We start from the raw sequence: 12615 nt of genomic DNA on the forward strand, positions 1-12615 counted from the left end.
CCTAAAAATATTCAACTTCACCTTTTTTCATTTTTGCATGAGACATTTCTCTTACTTGGAAAATTACTTTAACAGTTACATTTTCAAAAACTCTCACATCAAATAAATTTCAACAAGACTAACCATTATCAAAATTTCCTAATTATGTGTACATCTGAAGGCAGAATAACAGTCAAAAAAAGGTTACCTTTACTTTGAAGTAGAGCTACATATAAATATAATAAATTGAATGAAAGAAAGAAGTCAACAATCGCTCAAAAAAGTGTAATAACAAAACACCACATTAATCTATTGGCAGTTCACTAAACCAAGAAATCAAATGCAACCAGCATTATTTACCCAAAAATTTGTTACGAGACCCATTGGTAATTTTAGGGTTAATAAGGAATTTCACACATTCTTCTTAAGCATCAAATAACTTGCAAGTCCTGTGATGGTTGCAGGAGCTTCCTAACAAATCCATCACACAAGTTAGTAAAGCTTCTGACCTCCATTATTAACAATACTTTAAATCTCCCTTTAATTCTGGTTTTAGTATGATTATCTATACCTCTTCTTTCAACTTTGTTCACTACTATTGTTTAATTCTGGTTTTAGTATGATTATCTATACCTCTTCTTTCAACTTTGTTCACTACTATTGTTTAATTCTGGTTTTAGTATGATTATCTATACCTCTTCTTTCAACTTTGTTCACTACTATTGTTTAATTCTGGTTTTAGTATGATTATCTATACCTCTTCTTTCAACTTTGTTCACTACTATTGTTTAATTCTGGTTTTAGTATGATTATCTATACCTCTTCTTTCAACTTTGTTCACTACTATTGTTTAATTCTGGTTTTAGTATGATTATCTATACCTCTTCTTTCAACTTTGTTCACTACTATTGTTTAATTCTGGTTTTAGTATGATTATCTATACCTCTTCTTTCAACTTTGTTCACTACTACTGTTTAATTCTGGTTTTAGTATGATTATCTATACCTCTTCTTTCAACTTTGTTCACTACTATTGTTTAATTCTGGTTTTAGTATGATTATCTATACCTCTTCTTTCAACTTTGTTCACTACCACTGTTTAATTCTGGTTTTAGTATGATTATCTATACCTCTTCTTTCAACTTTGTTCACTACTATTGTTTAATTCTGGTTTTAGTATGATTATCTATACCTCTTCTTTCAACTTTGTTCACTACTATTGTTTAATTCTGGTTTTAGTATGATTATCTATACCTCTTCTTTCAACTTTGTTCACTACTATTGTTTAATTCTGGTTTTAGTATGATTATCTATACCTCTTCTTTCAACTTTGTTCACTACTATTGTTTAATTCTGGTTTTAGTATGATTATCTATACCTCTTCTTTCAACTTTGTTCACTACTATTGTTTAATTCTGGTTTTAGTATGATTATCTATACCTCTTCTTTCAACTTTGTTCACTACTATTGTTTAATTCTGGTTTTAGTATGATTATCTATACCTCTTCTTTCAACTTTGTTCACTACTATTGTTTAATTCTGGTTTTAGTATGATTATCTATACCTCTTCTTTCAACTTTGTTCCCTACTATTGTTTAATTCTGGTTTTAGTATGATTATCTATACCTCTTCTTTCAACTTTGTTCCCTACTATTGTTTAATTCTGGTTTTAGTATGATTATCTATATCTCTTCTTTCAACTTTGTTCACTACTATTGTTTAATTCTGGTTTTAGTATGATTATCTATACCTCTTCTTTCAACTTTGTTCACTACTATTGTTTAATTCTGGTTTTAGTATGATTATCTATATCTCTTCTTTCAACTTTGTTCATTACTATTGTTTAATTCTGGTTTTAGTATGATTATCTATACCTCTTCTTTCAACTTTGTTCCCTACTATTGTTTAATTCTGGTTTTAGTATGATTATCTATATCTCTTCTTTCAACTTTGTTCATTACTATTGTTTAATTCTGGTTTTAGTATGATTATCTATATCTCTTCTTTCAACTTTGTTCATTACTATTGTTTAATTCTGGTTTTAGTATGATTATCTATACCTCTTCTTTCAACTTTGTTCATTACTATTGTTTAATTCTGGTTTTAGTATGATTATCTATATCTCTTCTTTCAACTTTGTTCACTACTATTGTTTAATTCTGGTCTTAGTATGATTATCTATATCTCTTCTTTCAACTTTGTTCCCTACTATTGTTTAATTCTGGTTTTAGTATGATTATCTATATCTCTTCTTTCAACTTTGTTCATTACTATTGTTTAATTCTGGTTTTAGTATGATTATCTATACCTCTTCTTTCAACTTTGTTCACTACTATTGTTTAATTCTGGTCTTAGTATGATTATCTATACCTCTTCTTTCAACTTTGTTCACTACTATTGTTCAATTCTGGTTTTAGTATGATTATCTATACCTCTTCTTTCAACTTTGTTCACTACTGTTGTTTAATTCAGGTTTTAGTATGATAATGTATATCTCTTCTTTCAACTTTGTTCCCTACTATTGTTTAATTCTGGTTTTAGTATGATAATGTATATCTCTTCTTTCAACTTTGTTCCCTACTATTGTTTAATTCTGGTTTTAGTATGATTATCTATACCTCTTCTTTCAACTTTGTTCACTACTATTGTTTAATTCTGGTTTTAGTATGATTATCTATACCTCTTCTTTCAACTTTGTTCACTACTACTGTTTAATTCTGGTTTTAGTATGATTATGTATATCTCTTCTTTCAACTTTGTTCACTACTATTGTTTAATTCTGGTCTTAGTATGATTATCTATATCTCTTCTTTCAACTTTGTTCACTACTATTGTTTAATTCTGGTTTTAGTATGATTATCTATACCTCTTCTTTCAACTTTGTTCACTACTATTGTTTAATTCTGGTTTTAGTATGATTATCTATACCTCTTCTTTCAACTTTGTTCACTACTATTGTTTAATTCTGGTTTTAGTATGATAATGTATATCTCTTCTTTCAACTTTGTTCCCTACTATTGTTTAATTCTGGTTTTAGTATGATTATCTATACCTCTTCTTTCAACTTTGTTCCCTACTATTGTTTAATTCTGGTTTTAGTATGATTATCTATATCTCTTCTTTCAACTTTGTTCACTACTATTGTTTAATTCTGGTTTTAGTATGATTATCTATACCTCTTCTTTCAACTTTGTTCACTACTATTGTTTAATTCTGGTTTTAGTATGATTATCTATACCTCTTCTTTCAACTTTGTTCACTACTACTGTTTAATTCTGGTTTTAGTATGATTATCTATACCTCTTCTTTCAACTTTGTTCACTACTATTGTTTAATTCTGGTTTTAGTATGATTATCTATACCTCTTCTTTCAACTTTGTTCACTACCACTGTTTAATTCTGGTTTTAGTATGATTATCTATACCTCTTCTTTCAACTTTGTTCACTACTATTGTTTAATTCTGGTTTTAGTATGATTATCTATACCTCTTCTTTCAACTTTGTTCACTACTATTGTTTAATTCTGGTTTTAGTATGATTATCTATACCTCTTCTTTCAACTTTGTTCACTACTATTGTTTAATTCTGGTTTTAGTATGATTATCTATATCTCTTCTTTCAACTTTGTTCATTACTATTGTTTAATTCTGGTTTTAGTATGATTATCTATATCTCTTCTTTCAACTTTGTTCATTACTATTGTTTAATTCTGGTTTTAGTATGATTATCTATACCTCTTCTTTCAACTTTGTTCATTACTATTGTTTAATTCTGGTTTTAGTATGATTATCTATATCTCTTCTTTCAACTTTGTTCACTACTATTGTTTAATTCTGGTTTTAGTATGATTATCTATACCTCTTCTTTCAACTTTGTTCACTACTATTGTTTAATTCTGGTTTTAGTATGATTATCTATACCTCTTCTTTCAACTTTGTTCACTACTACTGTTTAATTCTGGTTTTAGTATGATTATCTATACCTCTTCTTTCAACTTTGTTCACTACTATTGTTTAATTCTGGTTTTAGTATGATTATCTATACCTCTTCTTTCAACTTTGTTCACTACCACTGTTTAATTCTGGTTTTAGTATGATTATCTATACCTCTTCTTTCAACTTTGTTCACTACTATTGTTTAATTCTGGTTTTAGTATGATTATCTATACCTCTTCTTTCAACTTTGTTCACTACTATTGTTTAATTCTGGTTTTAGTATGATTATCTATACCTCTTCTTTCAACTTTGTTCACTACTATTGTTTAATTCTGGTTTTAGTATGATTATCTATACCTCTTCTTTCAACTTTGTTCACTACTATTGTTTAATTCTGGTTTTAGTATGATTATCTATACCTCTTCTTTCAACTTTGTTCACTACTATTGTTTAATTCTGGTTTTAGTATGATTATCTATACCTCTTCTTTCAACTTTGTTCACTACTATTGTTTAATTCTGGTTTTAGTATGATTATCTATACCTCTTCTTTCAACTTTGTTCACTACTATTGTTTAATTCTGGTTTTAGTATGATTATCTATACCTCTTCTTTCAACTTTGTTCACTACTACTGTTTAATTCTGGTTTTAGTATGATTATCTATACCTCTTCTTTCAACTTTGTTCACTACTATTGTTTAATTCTGGTTTTAGTATGATTATCTATACCTCTTCTTTCAACTTTGTTCACTACCACTGTTTAATTCTGGTTTTAGTATGATTATCTATACCTCTTCTTTCAACTTTGTTCACTACTATTGTTTAATTCTGGTTTTAGTATGATTATCTATACCTCTTCTTTCAACTTTGTTCACTACTATTGTTTAATTCTGGTTTTAGTATGATTATCTATATCTCTTCTTTCAATTTTGTTCATTACTATTGTTTAATTCTGGTTTTAGTATGATTATCTATACCTCTTCTTTCAACTTTGTTCCCTACTATTGTTTAATTCTGGTTTTAGTATGATTATCTATATCTCTTCTTTCAACTTTGTTCATTACTATTGTTTAATTCTGGTTTTAGTATGATTATCTATATCTCTTCTTTCAACTTTGTTCATTACTATTGTTTAATTCTGGTTTTAGTATGATTATCTATACCTCTTCTTTCAACTTTGTTCATTACTATTGTTTAATTCTGGTTTTAGTATGATTATCTATATCTCTTCTTTCAACTTTGTTCACTACTATTGTTTAATTCTGGTCTTAGTATGATTATCTATATCTCTTCTTTCAACTTTGTTCCCTACTATTGTTTAATTCTGGTTTTAGTATGATTATCTATATCTCTTCTTTCAACTTTGTTCATTACTATTGTTTAATTCTGGTTTTAGTATGATTATCTATACCTCTTCTTTCAACTTTGTTCACTACTATTGTTTAATTCTGGTCTTAGTATGATTATCTATACCTCTTCTTTCAACTTTGTTCACTACTATTGTTCAATTCTGGTTTTAGTATGATTATCTATACCTCTTCTTTCAACTTTGTTCACTACTGTTGTTTAATTCTGGTTTTAGTATGATAATGTATATCTCTTCTTTCAACTTTGTTCCCTACTATTGTTTAATTCTGGTTTTAGTATGATAATGTATATCTCTTCTTTCAACTTTGTTCCCTACTATTGTTTAATTCTGGTTTTAGTATGATTATCTATACCTCTTCTTTCAACTTTGTTCACTACTATTGTTTAATTCTGGTTTTAGTATGATTATCTATACCTCTTCTTTCAACTTTGTTCACTACTATTGTTTAATTCTGGTTTTAGTATGATTATCTATACCTCTTCTTTCAACTTTGTTCACTACTATTGTTTAATTCTGGTTTTAGTATGATTATCTATACCTCTTCTTTCAACTTTGTTCACTACTATTGTTTAATTCTGGTTTTAGTATGATTATGTATATCTCTTCTTTCAACTTTGTTCACTACTATTGTTTAATTCTGGTTTTAGTATGATTATGTATATCTCTTCTTTCAACTTTGTTCACTACTATTGTTTAATTCTGGTTTTAGTATGATTATGTATATCTCTTCTTTCAACTTTGTTCACTACTATTGTTTAATTCTGGTTTTAGTATGATTATGTATATCTCTTCTTTCAACTTTGTTCACTACTATTGTTTAATTCTGGTTTTAGTATGATTATGTATATCTCTTCTTTCAACTTTGTTCACTACTATTGTTTAATTCTGGTTTTAGTATGATTATCTATACCTCTTCTTTCAACTTTGTTCACTACTATTGTTTAATTCTGGTTTTAGTATGATTATCTATACCTCTTCTTTCAACTTTGTTCACTACTATTGTTTAATTCTGGTTTTAGTATGATTATGTATATCTCTTCTTTCAACTTTGTTCACTACTATTGTTTAATTCTGGTCTTAGTATGATTATCTATATCTCTTCTTTCAACTTTGTTCACTACTATTGTTTAATTCTGGTTTTAGTATGATTATCTATATCTCTTCTTTCAACTTTGTTCACTACTATTGTTTAATTCTGGTTTTAGTATGATTATCTATACCTCTTCTTTCAACTTTGTTCACTACTATTGTTTAATTCTGGTTTTAGTATGATTATCTATACCTCTTCTTTCAACTTTGTTCACTACTATTGTTTAATTCTGGTTTTAGTATGATAATGTATATCTCTTCTTTCAACTTTGTTCCCTACTATTGTTTAATTCTGGTTTTAGTATGATTATCTATACCTCTTCTTTCAACTTTGTTCCCTACTATTGTTTAATTCTGGTTTTAGTATGATTATCTATATCTCTTCTTTCAACTTTGTTCACTACTATTGTTTAATTCTGGTTTTAGTATGATTATCTATACCTCTTCTTTCAACTTTGTTCACTACTATTGTTTAATTCTGGTTTTAGTATGATAATGTATATCTCTTCTTTCAACTTTGTTCCCTACTATTGTTTAATTCTGGTTTTAGTATGATTATCTATACCTCTTCTTTCAACTTTGTTCCCTACTATTGTTTAATTCTGGTTTTAGTATGATTATCTATATCTCTTCTTTCAACTTTGTTCACTACTATTGTTTAATTCTGGTTTTAGTATGATTATCTATACCTCTTCTTTCAACTTTGTTCCATACTATTGTTTAATTCTGGTTTTAGTATGATAATGTATATCTCTTCTTTCAACTTTGTTCCACAATATTGTTTAATTCTGGTTTTAGTATGATTATCTATACCTCTTCTTTCAACTTTGTTCCATACTATTGTTTAATTCTGGTTTTAGTATGATTATCTATACCTCTTCTTTCAAGTTTGTTCCACAATATTGTTTAATTCTGGTTTTAGTATGATTATCTATACCTCTTCTTTCAAGTTTGTTCCACAATATTGTTTAATTCTGGTTTTAGTATGATTATCTATACCTCTTCTTTCAAGTTTGTTTGCCACTATTTATGAACACCTAACTGACATCCTCATACAGTGCATGTGAGAGACATAGGATCCAATGAAGTCCAAGAACAGTTTGCCAGTTAAAAGTGGACAAACACATAGTTTTGTCAAATAACGGTTTATAGCTAAATCATGGTGCATCTATGAAGCAGGACCATATTTAAATGTATGATGAACCATGAGATATCACACCAACGTGCTAAACATGAAAACTTATTTCTAAGGTCTATTACTATTGAAATTCCTTTTCATACTGTTCTTAAATAATATACTTTTCATAACCTTCATTCTTTAATCAAAACACGAATTAATCACTTAGCTTTGATAATTTTTGTCAATAATGAAACCTGTAGTTAAATACATTAAGTATATTATTTTATAAACAGATAGTTGAAGATTTTCAAACACTAACTGATGTAGTTTGGTGTGAATTTAACAAATAGTTAACACGACAGTTCTAAGTTTTCTCTGCTATGAGTCTATTGCTTAAAGCTAAATATAAAAGCAAAACCTTATTACGAAAAAAATGTATTTCATCAATGATGAAGGACATATTATTTAGAATAAATTATGCTTACAAAGGTTTCCCATCGGAAAATGTTAGCATAGAAACAAAAGTAATTTTGTGACACATACAATCTTCCATGGACTAGAATATCTTTTTGTAAGGCACAGGAATAATCTGTTAAAATAGAGATAAAACAATTACTGCACAGTCATAAAATTCCTATTACACTGAATGATGTTGCTTGTTACAAATTATAGCTTTAGTTAATCTGATTTAAATTTTATATTTCACTGACTTAAATCTACATTACAGTACATCAGTATGTACTGGTTTGTTTTAACAAAATATACATTTCCAAAAAATATAATACAACTATTTTTAAAGATTAAAAAAGTTACTGAAACTGTTAAAAAATGTTTAAATTAGCTGTTTTCCACCAGTTTATTTCAGTATCATCAGACAAGCTATGACAAACACTAATAACTTCCTAGATTGTGATAAACAATATTCTAGATACAAAGAACAGGAAAAATCTAATAATAAATTTCATCTTCAATTGTGATCATTCAGCTCAGCCTGGTGTTAAAACTTAACACTAAAATATATTTGTCTTCATTTTTTGTAAAGATATTTTGAAGATACTCATAAAATAATTATTGGAAGCTTTAATGAAACAGAGAAAGTAACAAGTACTTCTTCCTATTATAAACCAAAAAATTAACAGATATGATTTTGTTTTCAAACTAAGCCAGTAATATAAACTGGACTTCACATGAACCTGAATCAGGACTCTCACTTTCTTTGTTTGGATGTTAACATAATTTACTTAGATTTGATTATGAGGAAGGTATTCAAATGTCAGAATAAATACTTATACTTTTATCTTCACCAGTTTAAACAAGTAATAATAACAGTTTTCAAATGAGTATAAATTATTTTAAACTTGACATAATTAGTCTTAATATTTTCCTTCATTAATTTTACTTGCAAGTTTTTGATATTATTCAATCAAAACTAGCAAAAACAAAACAAGAGTAACCCTTTTCAGAAAAAAAATGTTATTTTTCAAAATTATTTAACCAAATTTTTCAATTTATTTTTCTATCAGCAACATTGCATGGGTTTTATACTTACCAACAATAAGTCTCTCTGATTCTGGTAAATCTCTGAACAGTCTCTTGAAGTCATCACTTTTCGATTTGTATGTTGGGTTTAAAACCTGTCAAATAAATTTAACAAATATAAAAACGTATGTTTTAATATTAGCACATATAACTTTAAAAGTTATAAAATTATGACTTCAGTTTTAAAATTATGAGCAATATATAAATAGTACATTTCTATAAATAATATTTAGAGTCAAACCTCCACTAGATATTTGGATATTACCACCAAAGTAGCTGTCAACAAATTCAGTGTTAAAAAAAAATGAAGCAAGCATTTAATGATTTTAACAAGTAAATTTTTTGACAATCTTCTATTACAGTTGGCACACTTTCAGAGAAATCAGATAAAAACTGTTTATAAACATATTCTAGCTTAATAAATTATATGTGAACAAAGTGATGGTTATTACAACAAAGACGTGCATGGAGCGACTTACTACATGACCAGGACGTGCATGGAGTGACTTACCACACGACAAGGACGTGCATGGAGTGACTTACCACACGACAAGGACGTGCATGAAGCGACTTACTACATGACAAGGACGTGCATGAAGCAAGTTACTACACGACAAGGACGTGCATGTAGCGACTTGCTACACAACAAGGACATGCATGGAGCAAATTACTACATGACCAGGATGTGCATGAAGCGACTTACTACACGACCAGGACGTGCATGAAGCAACTTACTACATGACCAGGACGTGCATGAAGCAAATTACTACATGACCAGGACGTGCATGAAGCAACTTACTACATGACCAGAACGTGCATGAAGCAAATTACTACATGACCAGGATGTGCATGAAGCGACTTACTACATGACCAGGATGTGCATGAAGCGACTTACTACACCACAAAGAAGTACATGAAGCAGCTTACTACACAACAAAGAAGTACATGAAGCAGCTTACTACACAACAAAACTGTGAATGAAGTGACTTATATTATAATAGAAATGCTATATATTCTAGACAAATTCATACCTTACATTTTTTTGTTACTGGTACACTATAAATCCAGGATCAAACTTCGATTCTTTTGTTCATATTGTAGTCACATTAATGTTATAAATTGAGGAGTCAATTAATAAAAATATCTTTATTAACTGATATATTTATTTAATTTTAATTAACATTAAATGTTAAAAGTCAGAGAATGTTAACTTGCACCAAATATGATTAAATGAATTAACGTGAATGACGAGTGACTAAATTTTAAAATTTCTCAAAAACTATTTTTATCTACAGTAATTGGATGTGTTATCTAAATTTGAGACATCAGTGATGTCGAGAAAACCCACTTGTATAGAAATATATATGCAAAAACGGCTTGTTTGGGTTGAGAAAATATTTTACATAGAAGAGCGAACAATGTTTCGACCTTCTTCAGTCATCGTCAGGTTCCCAAAGAAAGAAAGAGGCAACTGACCGTAAGCTGACCACATGTTTGAAAGGGGTGTGTAACTGAGTGTCGTAATGTAAAGGGCGGTGTTAGATGTTTGAATATATAATTTTATTTATTAATATAGGTATAAAGGAGTTCCTTTATATTGGTTTATTTTGGGTTTAAGTTGTTGTTTTAGTAAGGCTTCTTTAATTTTGCATTTGTTTATGTTTGTTTCTTTATTTAGTATTTGAGTGTTTTCTATGGTTATGTTGTGTTTATTTGACTTGCAGTGTCCGAAAACGTGTGAAGGTGACTTTTTATGTTCTTTGAATCTGGTTTCCATTTTTCTACTTGTTTCTCCAATACAGAAGTCGTGGCAGTTATCACATTGTATTTTATAAATAATGTTGATGTGGTGTTTGTCAATGTAGTTTTTACATAGTATAGACCTCAGTTTTGTGCCTGGTTTTTGAATAAATTTGGTATTAACTGGAATGTCATATTGTGGTCAGCATCCAGTCAGTTACCTCTTTCTTTCTTTGTGAACCTGACGATGACCGAAGAAGGTCGAAACGTTGTTCGCTCTTCTATGTAAAATATTTTCTCAACCCAAACAAGCCGTTTTTGCATATAAATTTAAGACAAATATTTCCACATTCAGAAATGACAACAACAACAACAAAACTTCAACATACATTATACCATGATCCACATTCAGAAATGACAACAACAACAAAACTTCAACGTACATTATACCATGATCCACATTCAGAAATGACAACAACAACAACAACAAAACTTCAACATACATTATACCATGATCCACATTCAGAAATGACAACAACAACAACAACAAAACTTCAACGTACATTATACCACGATCCACATTCAGAAATGACAACAACAACAACAAAACTTCAACGTACATTATACCACGATCCACATTCAGAAATAACAACAACAACAAAACTTCAACGTACATTATACCACGATCCACATTCAGAAATGACAACAACAACAACAACAAAACTTCAACGTACATTATACCACGATCCACATTCAGAAATGACAACAACAACAACAAAACTTCAACGTACATTATACCATGATCCACATTCAGAAATGACAACAACAACAAAACTTCAACGTACATTATACCATGATCCACATTCAGAAATGACAACAACAACAAAACTTCAACATACATTATACCATGATCCACATTCAGAAATGACAACAACAACAAAACTTCAACGTACATTATACCATGATCCACATTCAGAAATGACAACAACAACAACAAAACTTCAACGTACATTATACCATGATCCACATTCAGAAATGACAACAACAACAACAACAAAACTTCAACGTACATTATACCATGATCCACATTCAGAAATGACAACAACAACAAAACTTCAACATACATTATACCATGATCCACATTCAGAAATGACAACAACAACAACAACAAAACTTCAACGTACATAATACCATGATCCACATTCAGAAATGACAACAACAACAACAACAAAACTTCAACATACATTATACCATGATCCACATTCAGAAATGACAACAACAACAACAAAACTTCAACATACATTATACCACGATCCACATTCAGAAATGACAAAAACAACAAAACTTCAACATACATTATACCATGATCCACATTCAGAAATGACAAAAACAACAAAACTTCAACGTACATTATACCATGATCCACATTCAGAAATGACAACAACAACAACAACAAAACTTCAACGTACATTATACCATGATCCACATTCAGAAATGACAACAACAACAACAACAAAACTTCAACGTACATTATACCATGATCCACATTCAGAAATGACAACAACAACAACAACAAAACTTCAACGTGACATTATACCATGATCCACATTCAGAAATGACAACAACAACAACAACAACAAAACTTCAACGTACATTATACCATGATCCACATTCAGAAATGACAACAACAACAACAACAACAAAACTTCAACGTACATTATACCATGATCCACATTCAGAAATGACAACAACAACAACAACAAAACTTCAACGTACATTATACCATGATCCACATTCAGAAATGACAACAACAACAACAAAACTTCAACGTACATTATACCATGA

General features: G+C 29.1%; 2 pseudogenes across 2 annotated transcripts in view; both read right to left on the reverse strand.

Annotated features, from left to right (window-relative positions):
• Positions 1-12615, reverse strand: part of LOC143240069 (atrial natriuretic peptide receptor 1-like) — a 460913-nt pseudogene that overhangs the window by 310770 nt on the left and 137528 nt on the right. The window lies entirely within an intron of this gene.
• The window catches only part of LOC143240071 (protein Aster-B-like), a 91650-nt pseudogene that overhangs the window by 69851 nt on the left and 9184 nt on the right, over positions 1-12615 (reverse strand). The window contains exons 4-5 of the transcript XR_013021547.1: positions 9041-9125; positions 7977-8080 (exon numbers count right to left, since the gene is read on the reverse strand). The product of XR_013021547.1 is annotated as a protein Aster-B-like (transcript). The remainder of the gene's footprint in view (positions 1-7976; positions 8081-9040; positions 9126-12615) is intronic.

Source organism: Tachypleus tridentatus, chromosome 13 (genome assembly GCF_004210375.1).
Source record: "Tachypleus tridentatus isolate NWPU-2018 chromosome 13, ASM421037v1, whole genome shotgun sequence".
NCBI classification, from domain to species: Eukaryota; Metazoa; Arthropoda; class Merostomata; order Xiphosura; family Limulidae; genus Tachypleus; species Tachypleus tridentatus.